The sequence below is a fragment of the Mirounga leonina genome, unplaced genomic scaffold (genome assembly GCF_011800145.1).
Source record: "Mirounga leonina isolate KUSES-001 unplaced genomic scaffold, KU_Mleo_1.0 Mir_125, whole genome shotgun sequence".
NCBI classification, from domain to species: Eukaryota; Metazoa; Chordata; class Mammalia; order Carnivora; family Phocidae; genus Mirounga; species Mirounga leonina.
The window spans coordinates 76,045,085-76,059,022 of record NW_023270305.1 but is presented as its reverse complement, the minus strand read 5'-3'; the positions used below and the strand labels follow the sequence as shown (position 1 = coordinate 76,059,022).

The following is a 13,938-nucleotide window of genomic DNA, read 5'->3' as shown; positions in this document are numbered from 1 at the left end:
CCGGGAGCCGGCGGCGGGCGGCGCGGGGCCCCAGGCCGCAGGGCCGGCGTGGGACGGCGGAGGCCGGCGGGCGCCGCGCCGGTGAGTGCCGAGGGCTGTGGCCCGGCCCGGCCGGCGCGGGGCGCTGGGGGCAGCACGCGGAGGGGGCGAGCCGGAGGGCGGGGGCCGTGCGGGGTACGGCCGGGGAGGGAGGTGCCTGGGGTGGGGGCGGGGCGCGAGCCGGCAGGTGTGTGTGCGCGGGGAGGGGACTGTTGTGTAGGCATGGGGGGTCGGGGGCTTGTTGGGCTGAGCAAGTGTGCACGTGCGTGTGGGCTGGGGCAGGTGTGCCCCGCCGTGGGGTCAGCGGGTGTGGATGGTGTGGGTGTGTGTCTTTAGGTGGGTTAAGATCCAAGAAGACCCAGTCCCGGGTTTGGGGTAGGCTTTCGGTTTTCTGGGGGGAGGATCCCAGGACTCCACCCCTGCGCCCCTAGACCTGCCCCCGCGTAAGGAATGGTTTTGTTGCTGTAATTGATGTTTCCTGGAGCTTTTGGGATTTCAGAGTTCAAATTCCGGGTCACGTTCGGGCCTGAATTGTTGCCCCTGAACTGGGAGACTGGGCAGGGGTGTGCCCGGGAGAAGGGAAGAGACCTCAAGGGCTGGAAGCTGCCACCCCTATGGGATTTTTCCTTTCCATTGCCTTCTGGAGGTGCAGATGGAAGTTGAGTTCTCCGCTTGCCTCCTGTGGGTTATATGGGTACGACTTTAAAGACAGAAGCTGTGGTCTCCACTTGTCTGCACCTGTCATTGCTTCTGCCCAGGGGCTGTTGGGTGATCCTTAGAAAATGCCCCCGTCCCCCGGCTGGTGGTCCTGGGGACTCTATGTGGCTGCTGGAAATTGGGGTTCACACAGCTTCTTATTGCTAATGGACTGTATCGGGCAGGCGCTGGGTCAAAACCTGTCGGAGCAGGGTTTAATCCTTGAGGGAGTGCTTGTGGGTAGGCGCCTTTCCATCCGGAGTGAGGGCAGGAGGCTGCCGGGGTGATTTTAGTGACACATCAAGGAACTGACACAAGTGTGTGAGGAGGGTCCTAGGGCAGTGTGAACGGGCGGACCTGAGTCAGAACTGAGGTCGTGGGTGGGCCTGCCTGTGCGCACTGCTCCCTCCTGGTGGACTTGCTTCTCTCTGTTGGTCAGCAGGAAGCTCCCAGCGCTAAGGTCAGATAGGAAGGAACTTCTGGCTGGCTGCTTCCTTTGCTTTTTCCTTCTATTTCTGCTAGCCAGGCAGATTCAGCAGTCACCGAAGTGGCTTCTTTGATGTGTGGCACCAGAAAGAGTACTGACCAGAATCCCTTGGAACTGTTTGCAACGAGCCTTCCCGGTCTCCAGTTCCTGTATAAGACCGGATGGTGCTGCTCCATGGTGGTGGTGAGCATTGAGCTGTGGGCTCCTACCCTGCCCCTGCCGCTTTTTAACTGGGAGCCTTGGGCAATTTACTGAAAGTTCTGTGTCTCGATTTCCTCAAAGTAGTGGTCATATTGGAAATATTCTAAAATATTCTAAAAATTTGTAATAAGAAAATGTGCATTTGGCACAGGGCCTGGCACTTAGTAGGTGCTCGATAAATTATTAATAAATGTAAATGAGGCTATAGAGCTGTATCTCAGCTCTCAAAATCAGTAGTTTTATGCTCTGAGAAGTTTTTTTTTTTTTTTTAAGATTTTATTTATTTATTTGTCAGAGAGAGAGTGAGCGAGTGGGCACAGGCAGGGGGAGTGGAAGGCAGAGGGAGAAGCAGACGCCCTGCTGAGCAGGGAGCCCGATGCGGGGCTCGATCCCAGGACTCTGGGATCATGACCCAAGCCGAAGGCAGATGCTTAACCGACTGAACCACCCAAGTGCCCCTGCTGAGAAATTGTTAACCCAGTGAATATTTTAATCTGGAGTTAGACTTCTAGTGGGTTCTGAATTCCAATTTGCTGTACACATTCACAGTATACATTTTACAAAGATTTCGCGTGAGAGGTGTGGCAGTGCGCCTCGCTTTCAGCTTCTCTGCCTTTCCTCCTCATGATGGGGAACAACAGCCCTTGGTCCGGAGAGCCGGAGGAGAGCTTGTCCACCACCGAGGCCCCGGGCTGCTTCAGTCTCACCCAACCGTCCAGCAACAGCGATTTGTAAGAAGGTATCGTCCTCTAGTTGATGAGTTTTAAAAGCACAGAGCTCCTTATTTTAAAAATGCTAAGTTTTCTAGGCCTGATTTGCAGCTAGCATTTCTGTTCAGGGAGGAAGAAAAAAAGTAGTTATTATGGTTTCCTCCTTCACACTAATATTAAACAATGTGTGATCCTTTAAGAAAGAGTGAGGAAATTTTTTCTTACTGGGTTAAGCCTCTTTATCTTGGTCTGAATCCAGTCCTCATTAGATATACATTAATCATTTGTGGCAGCCAGGTGTTTGGATACTGCTGGAATAATTTGGCCAGGACTCTACAACTCATCTCCTCTGTGGCAGACCGGACCCGTTTTTCTTTATTAAAAAATATGTAACTCCTAAATGAACGTAGAAGTAACAAGTTTGGGGCCACCCCAAATGAGCTTGAGTGTTTTATGCAAAAGAACAGGAGCACTGATTGAGCATGTTGTGAAATCTTGCAGATGATTTGAGCGCAAGATCTTTTCTCAATAGTCAAGCAACTGCTACTGAGTAAATCAAAGACTCAAGAAAATACTGAATGTAAAAGAGGACAACGGCCTAGCTTCCAGCAGGCACTTGGCAGTTCTTTGTGGCTCTTTGGAGATCCAGTATTAAGGAGATGCTCTAAAGGAGATGCCCTTGAGACCTAATCCCCCCTCTGCTCCTCTTCCGCCCCCTCCTTCCCTTCCCAAATCCCTTCAGTTATAACTGCCAGCAGTACTATTATAGGATGTATATGATATATACATATATAGACATACTATGTATATGCATATGGTGTGTGTGTATGTAACTGTATACATACATAGTATATACATGCTTGTAGACATCTGCATATCGTACATATGCATATGGTGTGTGTGTATATTATATATGTGGTATGTATAAGTAGTGTATGCATATGTATGTGTACACTTACATAATGTATATTTAAATGTATTTGCCAAGGGAAAGGATACCAACTATGAATAGTTACATACAGGTATGCGCCAGGCTAATGTCAAGATGACAAAGGAGACATTAGACATTATAGCTGTGTTTTTTCTTCTTTTTTAAGATGCACATTTGGGTCACTGGAGCAGATTTACTGTACTATAGCTAGTCTTAACACTATTTCTGTCACATGAGAGCAAAGATAACATGAAGTGCTTGTCAGGTAGTGTCCTGATCAAAAGAGGGAAATGTTGTCCATGGTACAAGTCAATACATTTGCTGTTGATTCCTGGCAAATTTCAAGATTGAGTCATGAAACAGATGGCTGTGAGAAGTGAAGAACACCGGGGACCAGCATGGGGTACCGTTTCGTAAGAATTTAAGTCACGTAAGCGTATATTCTGTTTTGATAAAATTACTAGATTAGTGGGGCAAAGTGTGAACATACATATCATTTCTATATCTGAAATTTAGTAAGGTGGTGCTGACAGTGAACCCCATTTGGTCAGAGGCATGTATTTGTGACTAAAGTTGTTTAGGGGGCCGCTGTGCCGGGGGTAAGCTGTTTGGCAGCAAGGGAGTAAGCTGAAGGATGATAATAGCGTTCCTCTTCTGGACTCAGGAGGGGAAAGCGAGGGCCCTGCTGGGAGCAAGCGTTCCTGAGCTGGAGCTACAGCAGGGCATCGTCTGAAGGCCTCGTACCGTGGTGGCCTCGTGTTTGGAGTTGTCGCTTCCTTCAGGAGGACTGAATTCTAAGAGAGGATCTGAAATCAACTTGCCCCCTTCCATCCTTAGAGTGGAAAGAATATGGCCATGGAGTCAGAAACAGGAACTGGGGTTGCAACTGGTTTCATCACCTTGTAGCTACGTAACCTTGAACAAGCCACTGAAAAATGTCTTCACGTCCATAATAGTATCCACCTCTCAGAGAACTGTGGAAGTGGAAGAAAATCATTTACATCAAGTATGTGTTATCCAAAGCCAGTGCTTAGGACTTTCAAGGGGTGGCCATCAAGGCATCTGCCAGGGCTGTCTTTGATTGGTGCCCATCCTCAGTCCATACTTGGAGCAGTCTTTACCCCTGGGCAGGCTGATGTGTGCAGTGCTTAAGGGTGTGGGTGCTTGAGTCAAGCTACCTGGGTTGGAATCAGCTCTCCATGGTCATTTAACCTTTCTAAACCTGTTTCCTCCCTTGCAGAATGGGATAATGATAGTAATCACCTATAGGCTCCTTGTGAGCCTGGAGATAGCACTTAATACAGAGTCTGGCACACAATGAGTCTTCTAGCAGTCATCGCTCTCCTATGGTACTGTTATAACTACCCTTCCTCCAGAGGAGCTAGAGAGTAGTACAGGGGAGGCTCGTAGTCCAGTCCAAATATCTATTTTACAAGGAGGCAGCAGGTGGAGAGGCTTTAAGTGACTTGCCCAAGTTCATAAGCAGGTGTCCAAGCTGTGAGAGCTCAGGATCCTGATTAATATTGAGAATGCCTGCTTTGGACCATTCCTGCTTTACCATGGTTCACCCGGTTAGCTCTGGGGCCTGAATTCTTACATTGGAAGCCTTCATCTCTGCTCTTTCCCAGCTCTGCTGACCCAAAGCCCTACTGTTCTCCATCAGAGCCCTTTGCCTGCCTGCTTCTCCTGAAGCTTATAGTATATCAGATTTTGTCCTAGCGGGAATCAGCTCACATTTACCCCAGTTCATTCTGAAGTTGTCTATGGGAAGAAACACCTCAAATGAGCGAAAGTCCCAAACTCCCCTCTTTGAAATGCATTCTCAGGAGGAAAAACAAAACAAAACAACAAACTTAATTTGTAGGTATTATTCATACCTGTCATTTTAAGCTAGGACACCAAACTTGAGAAAAATCACCTGCTAAAGTAACTCAATAAAGCAGCTAGTAAAATCGCCCCAGTGTAGCCTGAGGCTCTAGGGACGTTCTGCTGGACTGCTGGTCATTGCGTGCCCCTCCATCCTTCTCGGTGAGTGACCCCCAGATCATTCTGAGCATCCCCTTCCCTGCTAGCGAAGGAGATTCTTGGAGCTCCCTCTTCTCTTTTTGATTACTTGAAGGCAAGATCATAAACCAGTAAACTGTGATTACATTTGCCTTTTTAACTTTCTGTTTTGAAGTGGCTGTGGGCTTACTAAAGAGTCGGAAAAGAGTACAGAGCTCACATAGACCCTTCCCCAGCTTCCCCTTTTGTGAACACCTTGTGTGACCACGGTACAGTGATCAGAACTAATACGTTAGCATCAGTACTGTTAACCAAGCTACACGCTGTATTCATTTTCAGTGGTTTTTCCACTGACATCTGTTTTCTGTTCCATGATCCTGTTTCTGATCCAGTTTCCCCACATGTAGTTGTTACATCTTCTTGGCCTCTGATCTGTGACACTTCTCAGTCTTCGTTTTTCATGACCTTAGTAACTCGTGAAGAGAGTCAGGGATTTTGTAGACTGTCTCTCAGCCGGGGCTTGGCTGGTGTTTTCTTATGATTAGGTTGCAGTGATAGATCTTTGTCTAGAATACCATAGTGGTGACATGCCTCAATTACATTTTAATTTAATGTTGGGATGCATTCCATATCCCTGCCTCCCACCCCCGAAACAGCAGGGGAAACTGTGCTGAAACTTTGCCGGGTCCCTAGTGCTCTGCCCGAGCCCCTGCTGAGCCAGGACAGAAATGTCCTCTTCTTCCCCATCACTTCTCTTCTTGCTTCCTTGTGCCCAGTCCCTTAAGTACCCCATTACATTCCCTCGAGGATTTAGGGGAGATTTTTCAGAGGACCCAGTTACAGTTTAAGAAACAAAAATGTTAAGCTTTCTTATCATTAAAAAATATTGTCTGTGACCACTGAGCCTTTAAGTCCTATCAAATCTCATCTGACTTTCCAGTGGTTACTAAGATAAGTTAATTTTTTTTTCTTGATCTCGAGATTATGTCAATGATAGTTACAGAATTTATATTCCTAAGGAGAGAGCTGATTGGCTTACAAGGCTCACAGAATTCATCTTTAAGGTGTGAACTAAAGTTTTGAGATGCTAATGGCATTAAATGTGTTATTTCTGCAGACTGAAGGCGATTATCAGCGCCCAAAGGAATTGGGGATGTTTAGCACTTTGTTTTTAGTAGAGGACTTTGATTAACATTTTATTTTGCTAATTTAGCACAAAGAAAGCATCTGAAGGTAGCTTGCAGTGGAAGAATTTTTGCTAGCAAGATTTGCCTCTTTACCCAAGAGCGAGGTTTGAGTCTGTGACTTGGCTATTCATTCAGTCAGGAACATAACATAGGAAATAGAGGTTTCCAGACCAAAGGAAAAATGGGTGTCCAGTTCCACCTACCTGTCCTGCTTGATGCCCACAATGAGCATGTGGTGGGAGGGAGGAGGATGGGCAGGTCATAGTGGTGCTCAGGACCACCAGGTACAAAGACAGGCTGGAGACCGGGCAGCAGGTCCCAAGCCACTGCCTACACTGTTTCTGCTTTCTGTAGTAAGCTGGCCCGAGCTGGGCTGATACCACCTAGCCAAGTCCATCTCCTGACATTTCTGGCCGGCCCAGTGCAGGCATCGGTCAGCCTCCATGACTGGGACCACAGAAAACAGGCCTCCTCACTGTCTTCTAACTTTTCCCACCTGAAATGTCCCTTGGGACCAGCCTGAACCAGCATGGCAGTCCACAGAATGTTGTGCTTGCTGCGGAGCCCTCCCTTCTGGATCATTCTTCCCCACAGTGATGGCTGTCAGCTCTGCCCTCTGCGTTTTGACTGCCCCACCTGATCACAGGGGACCATGTAATAACCCGTTGATGTGGAGCCCAGGAGGCTCTGTGTTCCCTCCCACCCCTTGCCAAGAGCGTGAGGATGGATGACGGCTTTGCTTAACTCCCTTCTAGGTTTGGTTTTTAGAGTTGGTGTTTTCAGTTTTCACAGATTTTCCCCTGTAATGGGTATTGGTATCTGCTTATGGCTTCATAGTCTCGATAAGTATGTTTACCCAGGGTAAGTGAGAAACTTCTTAAGAAACTTTTTTTTTTTTCATAAAAGTCCTCTATTAAAATGGCAAAAGACAAACTTTTTAAAAGTCCTTGTTTTGTATAGAAATACTGCGGGTCATAGGAAGATTCAGGAACAGGAACACTTTCCCTAATGCCCCAATTCCTGTGATCAACCAGTGTTGGGGTTATGGGTAAGTCTATAGTGTCCCCCACCCCATGCCCACCTTCAACCCCAGCTTTGACCCTCACACATTACTTCTTTCCACATGTACAAGTGACTAGGGTTGGCAGATGGGCATGAGGCGGTGTTTTTTACTTTAGGGATTGTTATGTTGTTAAATTCAAACAAACCATTGTAGTTAATGGTAACTATTTCCTGACTCATGGTTTCAGACCCTTGAAAAGGTGCTCAGAGAGTAGCTTTGGCTTAGGATCCCTCTTCACAACTGGTTGGTTTGTAGGGTTCTTGGACACTCGCAGACTTAGATCCTGGCACTTTCAAACTCAAGCAGCTAGCGGACTCAAGAATTTGGAACTGATGTAGCCGAATAATAATGAAACGAGGGACTACCGGGGACTGATGTGAGTAGGTCAATAGCTGTAACTGTCTTCATACATAGGAGTGGAAAGGTTGGTGGGGTTGGATTTTTAAGGGCTGCCTGTCTTATGCTGAGTTTGGAGTTTATCCGTGAGGCAGTAGCATGCTTTCCAAAGCCTTTTAAGGACGGTGATAACATGATGGTGTTTCAGGCATGAGGCCCACGACCCTGCCCGTCCTTGTGTACGGCTTTGAACGTGGCTGCCTTTGGCCCAAACATTAGGATGACTGTTTGATCCCTGTTCGCTTACAATTATCAGAAACTCAAAAGAAATTAATGTAAATTGAGAAAAACAGCAAATCCGACTTTCGGTAGAGTGTCCTTTTTAAAATGTAGATGAAGAATTAATCCTCAGCTTGTCTTGGGAAGGCACCTCCTGTTAACCCTCTGATGGGATGGATCTCTGGCGCACATGTAGCTGAGAGGGCTCTGAAGAGTTTGTTTCATTTTAAAGTGTTGCTGTAATTCTCCGGTGTGAGATTTTTTGCAGATGCGTAGGACACCGTGTCCATCTTGAAGTTGCTCTCATATTTTCTGCACATTCTGTGACAGCAGCTAACAGAGCGTCATTCTTTTGGTTCAAGAATAATAATTAGGGGTAAAGATCTCATCTTAATCAATGTCACTTAGTCATAGCATTCTTATAGCAGAATGTATTTATTTCTGTCTCAGATCAGGGGTCCATATATATATTTTTTACATTGTATATACACACACACACACGTGCACGTGCACACACACACACATCTGTATGTTTTTTTCTTTAATCTTGTAATGTTGGATCTACAAGCCTCTTTCTACATCAAGATAATCTCTTTCAAACATTGTCTTAATCCATGTTTATTCTTTCTGTATGACTTTTTAAAATGAGGTCTGGCCTTGGTGGGATTTGGTACAGAGAAAATGAAGAGGGGAACAAGGCACTTAGTAATACCATCCTCGAACTGGTTGAAAAATAAGAGTGGAGATACAGATGACTTGAAAAACACGGGTTTGAACTGCGTGGGTCCACTTACACTCGGATTTTTTTCTATAAACACAGTACAGTACTGTGAATGTATTTCCTCTTCTTTATGATTTTCTTAATCATATTTGGTTTTCTCTAGCCTACTTCATTGTGAGAATACAATATATAATACATGTAACATACAAATGTGTGTTAATCCACTGCTTATATTATTAGTAAGGCTTCTGTTTAACAGTAGGCTACTAGTAAGTTAAGCTTTCGGGGGGAGTCAAAAGCTATACATGGATTTTGGATTGTGTTGGGGGTTGCTCAAGGGTCAGCTGTGCTTGTGTGGAAGGTGAAGCTGGGGAGAGGTCCAGGAGGGAAGAGGCTGGCCTCCTGAGAGCTGGGACCCCAGAAGATGCAAATGCCCACCCTGTGCAGGACGTTTACCTTCTTGGGCATCCCATCACATTTAGTATTTTCCTCTGTCTTCCAAGAATCTAGGAGGATTTGTGAAAATCACTGATAGGCTGCCCTATATTGGACTTTGTATATATGGGTACAATGTAAAGTAAGCACTGGATTTAGATGAACTGAGAAAATAGAAGTAGACCACTTACATCTATGATATGTTTTCATTAAATGAAATTTTAGACAAGGAACGTGCATTTTGTGAATCTTACCAAGTTTATTAGGCTGAGGTTCTGTGTCTATTTCCACAGTAGGCTGGTTTGGGGAAATGAGTAGATTTTTAGTGTGTGTGTATGTACACATATAACTTAATTACTATTCAATATACTTAAAGGAATATCCTGATATAAGATATAAGGAATAATAAAAGCAACCTCAGTTTGGGGCTCCTGGGTGGCTCAGTTGGTTAAGCGTCCGACTCTTGATTTCAGCTCAGGTCATGATCTCAGGGTCCTGGGATTGAGCCCTGCATCAGGCTCTGTGGTCAATGGGGAGTCTGCTTCAGGATTCTTTCTCTCCCTCTGCCCCTCCCCCCCAATAAATAAATAAATCTTTTTTTTAGAAAAAGCAAAGAAACAGAGCATAAGAAACAGAACATTACTGGGCACCTGGGTGGCTCGGTCATTAAGGTCTGCCTTTGGCTCAGGTCATGATCCCAGAGTCCTGGGACCGAGCCCCGCATCGGGCTGCCTGCTTCTCCCTCTCCCACTCTCCCTGGTTGTGTTCCTTCTCTCGCTATGTCTCTCTCTGTCAAATAAATAAATAAAATCTTTAAAAAAAAAAAGGAAAGAAAAGAAACAGAACATTACTAATACCTTTGAAATCTAGCCTATCCTTATTCTCTATCCTGTCTCTCTGGATTTGTGTTTATCATTCCCTTACTTTGCTTTATGATCTTTGTATGTATGGCTAAAACCCTAAACATTATATTAGATGGATTGTTATGTTTTTGCGTCTTACAGAGCCTTGTATATCATTCCGTGTAGAGTGCTCTGCGATTTACCCTTAGCTTGAGATCCGTCCTTGTTGGTAGCTGCAGCTTTTCTCTCTTGCTGTTTAGTGCTGCATCCTGTCCAGTGATCGTGAGCTGCTCCCAGTTTCCCCCTGTCTCAAACAAGATTGCAGCCAATGACGTTCTTGCTTATGGCCTGGTGAACATAAATTCCGTAAGGCATGTGCCTAGAAGTAGGGATCGCTGGCTTACTCCTAATGTCGAGGGCTTCTCCATAGCACCAGAATGGTCTTGCCAGTTTAGAAGCTTCCACCAGCATTGTAGAGAGCTCTCATTGCTCCCATGTTCTTGCAAGCAGCTGATGTCATCGGACTTCAAATGTCTTGTCAGTTTCGTGGTATAAAATGAAGTCTTGGGCGCCTGGGTGGCTCAGTCGTTAAGCGTCTGCCTTCGGCTCAGGTCATGATCCCAGGGTCCTGGGATCGAGCCCCGCATCGGGCTCCCTGCTCGTCAGGAAGCCTGCTTCTCCCTCTCCCGCTCCCCCTGCTTGTGTTCCTGCTCTTGCTATCTCTCTGTCAAATAAATAAATCTTTAAAAAAAAAAAAATGAAGTCTCACTGTAGTATAATTTGCAATTGCAGATGATGAATCAGGTTGAGCATTCTTTCATGTCTATTGGCCGCTCATGCTTCTGAGAAACACCTGCTCATGTATTTTGCCATTCATCTATGAGATCATTGTTATTTTCTTTCTGCAGGAGTTCCTGTCAGATATGTGATGTCAGTGTCCTTTCCCATCTTAACTTGTCACTTTCTTCACAGTGTCTTTTGAAGAACAGAGGTTTTACATTTTTAACGTGAACAAAGTTGTCTTTTTTCCTGGCATTTGTACTTTTTCTTGCACCTTATTTTAGAAATTCTTCCCTACCCGAAGGTCATAAACGTATTTTTTCCATATTTTCCTCTCAAAGTTTTAAAGTTATGCCTTCCATTTTTAAGGATCTTAATCCATCTGGAATAATTTTGATACATGGTATAAGGCAGGCATTGAGTTTCTTTTTTTCTTCTACGTGAGTATCCAGTTGTCCTGCACTGATTATTGAACATGTGCACCCCATGGTGTACTGTGCCGGTCTTGCATAGTTCGAGGTTCCAGATGTGCACCTCTGTTTCTGGGAGGCCGGACATGTTCTCTTGGGTTCGCCTTGTACCAGTACCTCGTTATCTTAATAACCGTGGCTTTATGTTACATTTTATCTGTTGAGTCAAGTCTCCTTACCTTATCTTTTCCAGAAGTGTCTTGCTTTCTTTGGCCCTTCTCTGCCATATCAATTTCATAATCTGCAAGTTGAGTTACACACACATGTCTACCTGTGACAATTTTCACTGGAATTGCGTATATAGACCCTAAGTGCACAGCCCAGTGAATTTTGACAAATCTATACACCTGTGTAACCAATACCCTAAACGAGATCTAGAATATTTCTGTCACCCCAGAAAGTTTCCTTGTGTCCCTTTCCATTTGGTTCCCCTTTCTCTCCAAGGTAAACACTGTTCTGATTTCTGTTGCTAGAGATGAGTGTTGCCTATTTTTGAACTTCATATAAATGAACATATACCATAACGTACCTCATTTCTTTCATCCAGTGTGTTTTATTTCATTCATATTGTTGCCTAGCAGTAGTTTATTCCTTTTTGCTTCCAAGTTGTGTGAACACCCCCCCCCCCAATGAAATGGATACAAACGAGTAAAACTGAGCTGTTTCCTATTTGGGGCTATTATGAATAAGACTGCTGTGCACTTTCTGGTAAAAGTCTTTCTGCAGATACTGATACATACTCAAGAGAACTGGAAACATTCAGAATGGAATTATGGACTAACAGGATAAATGTGTGTTTAACTTCATAAAAAACCACCAGATTTCCACAGTGATGGCACCATTTTTTTTTTTAATTGAAATGTACTTGACATACAGTGTTATTAGTTTTAGGTGTATAACGTTAATGATTTCACAATTTTATACATTACTCAGTGCTCACCACAAGTGTAGTCACCATCTTTCACCATACAATGTTATTACGATATTATTTTTTTTAAAGATTTTATTTATTTATTTGAGAGAGAGAGAGGAGGAGCAAAAGGGGAAGGAGAGGGACAAGCAGACTCCATGCTGACTAGGGAGCCCGATGCGGGGCTCGATCCCAGGACCCTGGGATCATGACCTGAGCTGAAGGCAGACGCTTAACGACTGAGCCACCCAGGTGCCCCTACAATATTATTGACTGTATTCCCTACGTTGTACTTTTCATCCCTGTAACTAATTTACTTTATAACTGTAGAGTTGTACCTCTTAATCCCCTTCACCTATTTGTCCCTTTACTCCAATCCCCTCCCCTCACTCCAATCCCCTCCCCTCAGGCAACCACCAGTTTGTTTTATGGTTCTATTTTTTGTGTTTTGGGGGGCGGTGTTTTTTTTTGTTTTGTTTTGTTTTTTTAAAGATTTTATTTATTTATTTGAGACAGAGAGAATGAGAGAGACAGAGAGCACATGAGAGGGGGGAGGGTCAGAGGGAGAAGCAGGCTCCCTGCCGAGCAGGGAGCCCGATGCGGAACTCGATCCAGGGACTCCAGGATCATGACCTGAGCTGAAGGCAGTCGCCTAACCAACTGAGCCACCCAGGCGCCCAAGGGGGCGGTGTTTTTTTGTTCTTGTGTTTTGTAGTTTAGATTCCACATGTAAATGAAATCGTACGGTATTTGTCTTTCTCTGACTTATTTCACTTAGCATTATACTCTCTAGATCCATCCATGTTGTCATAAGATATCATTTTTTATGCTGAGTAATATTGCAATATGTATATTTTATATAGATATATACACATCTATATGTAACATATATACATATCATGTCTTCTTTATCCATTCATCAATGGGTGCTTGATTGCTTCTATATCTTGGCTATTGTACATAATGCTGCAGTAAACATAAAGGTGCATATATCTTTTTGAATTAGTGTTTTCATTTTCTTTGGGTAAATACCCAGTAATGGAATTACTAGATTGTGTGGTATTTTTATTTTTAATTTTTTGAGGAACCTCCATGCTATTTTCCATAGTAGTTGCATCAGTGTATGTTCCCACCACCAATCCATGAAGGTTCCCTTTTCTGTACATCCTCACCAGCATTTGTTATTTCTTGTTTTGATACTAGCCATTCTGACAAGTGTAAGGTGACATCTCATTATGCCATGATTAGTGATGTTGAGCATCTTATCATGTGTCTGTTGGCCATCTGTATGTCTGCTTTGGAAAAATGGCTGTTCAGGTCCTCTGGTCATTTTATAATCATATTATTTGTTATTTTGGTGTTGAATTGTATAAGTTCTTTATGTATTTTGGATATTTGCCCTTTACTGGATATATCATTACAAATATCTTCTCCCATTCCTTTTCATTTTGTTGATGGCTTCCTTCAGCATGTAGCTGTCCACTTTTCCCAGCACCATTTATGGAAGAGACTGTCTTTTCCTCAGTGTGTATTCTTGCCTCTTTTGTCATAGATTAATTGCCCATGTAAGTGTGGTTTTATTTCTGGGTTCTCTGTCCTATTCTGTTGATCTGTGTGTCTTTTTTGTGTCCGTGTCATACTGTTTTGATTACTGCAGCTTTGTGGTATATCTTGGAATCTGGGATTGTGACGCCTCCAGCTTTGCTCTTCTTTCTCAGGATTGCTTTGGCTGTTCAAGGTCTTTTGTGGTTCCATACAAATTTTAGGATTATTTAGGATTATAAATAAATAACAGTATCTTCCACACAGTTCTGTGGAAAATACTGTTGGTATTTTGATAGGGATTG

The 13,938-nt window shown here is 44.3% G+C and overlaps 1 protein-coding gene across 2 annotated transcripts in view; it reads left to right on the top strand.

Annotated features, from left to right (window-relative positions):
• Positions 1–30: 30 nt before the first annotated feature.
• The window catches only part of TGFBRAP1 (transforming growth factor beta receptor associated protein 1), a 65,991-nt gene continuing 52,083 nt past the window's right edge, over positions 31–13,938 (top strand). For both annotated transcript variants that reach the window (XR_004678630.1, XM_035001870.1), the window contains exon 1: positions 31–81. The gene's annotated coding sequence lies outside the window, so the exon portion shown is untranslated. The remainder of the gene's footprint in view (positions 82–13,938) is intronic.